A 1,821-nucleotide genomic window follows, 5' to 3' on the forward strand; every position below is an offset into this window, starting at 1 on the left:
GCTGCTGTCAAGTCAGCTCTGACTCATGGCGACCTTATGTACAACAAAACGAAATGTTGCCCAGGTCCTGTGTCATCCTCATAATTGTCAACATGTTTGAGTCCATCATTGTAGCTGTTGTGCTAATCCATCTCACTGAGGGTCTCCCTTTCTCTCGTTGGCCCTCTACTTCACTGAACATGATGTCCTCCTCTAGCAATTGATCCCTCCAGATGACACATCCAAAACAAGCAAGTTGGACAATGTTCTGTTGTGATCTGTAAGTTTTCATTGGTAATTTTACGAAGTAGATCACCAGGCTTCTCTTTCCAATCTGTCTTAGTCTGGAGGCTCTGCTCAAACCTGTCCACCATAGGCGACCCTGCTGGAATTTGAAATACTTGTGGCATAGCTTCCAGCATCCTAGCAACATGCAAGCAAGCCACCACAGTACAACAAACTGACAGATGGGTGGTTTTTATGGATTGAATTGTGTCCCCCAAAAATGTGTGTCAACTTAGCTAGGCCATGATTCCCAGTATTGTGTGGTTGTCTACCATTTTGTGATCTGATGTGATTATCTTATGTGTTGAAAATCCTAACCTCTATATGTTAATGAGGCAGGTTAGAGGCAGTTATGTTAATGAGGCAGGACACAATCTACAGGATTAGGTTGTATCTTGAATCAATCTCTTTTGAGATATAAAAGAGAATGGAACAGAGAGGAGAGGGACCTCATGCCACCAAGAAAGAAGCACGGGGAGCAGAGCGTGTCCTTTGGATCTGGCTCCTAGACCAGGGGAAGATTGATGACAAAGACCCTCCCCCAGAACCGACAGAAAGAAAGCCTTCCCCGGGAGCTGGCCCCCTGAGTTCAGACTTCCAGCCTCCTAGACTGTGAGAGAATAAATTTCTGTTTATTAAAGCCATTCACTTGTGGTATTTCTGTTATAGCAGCACTAAATAACTAAGACAGTGGTGGATAACTATATTAGACACTTTAAATAACAGGAATTAAATAAAGAGAATTTAAAGACAGCTTATTTTTTCCTAAACACCTCTGAAATAGCAGTGGTATAATAGATGAGCTACTACCTCCCACTGCAAAATACACCCACCTCTCAGTTTATGTATAGTGCAACCGTCAACCATGGACTTATAGGCAACCCTTATGCACACAAGCTCCAGGGTGCTCACTGCATAGTTCCCCCTGGATGACTCCGGCTGCTTTAGCTGTCCCACGCTCTGACCTCTGCCTTCTCAGCTCAGTGGGGTTGCCTTGCTTGGACTCCAGTGCACTGCTTTTGGGAAATTGTCCTCAGGCAGAGAAGCTGGACTCTTGTGAGACTTCACCCTTCTCTTCCTCGGTCATCCCAGCCAGGTGTTGCCTGTTGTCCGCTGCGTGAAAAAAGTTGCCTCATATATTTTGCTTAGATTGAGAGAGATGCACGGTCGACTGTATTAAGACCTTTTGTTTATCAAATGACACCTTAGGGAAAATGAAATACAGTCTACTAACAGGGAGAATTTGCCACATCTACAAAATGACAGAAAGTCTGTAAAGACATTCAAATCAATAAGAAAAGGGCAAAGAAAGAAAAAACTGTAAAAAGAAAAGAATAGTCCTTTAATAAGGGAGAAGAGATGTGGCAGTCTGCTTCTGTGAAGATTTACAGCCTTGGAAACTCTATGGGGCAGTTCTACTCCGTCCTACAGGGTCGAAATTAACTCGATGGCAACGAATTTTTCTTTGATGAAGAGGGAGGTGTGTCTCCTTGGACCCAGTTATTTACCACATTTATAGCACAAGGACTTTTTCTGCTGGTTTGATTTAGAGTATCT

This window comes from Trichechus manatus, unplaced genomic scaffold, assembly GCF_000243295.1.
Source record: "Trichechus manatus latirostris isolate Lorelei unplaced genomic scaffold, TriManLat1.0 scaffold00039, whole genome shotgun sequence".
Taxonomy (NCBI): domain Eukaryota; kingdom Metazoa; phylum Chordata; class Mammalia; order Sirenia; family Trichechidae; genus Trichechus; species Trichechus manatus.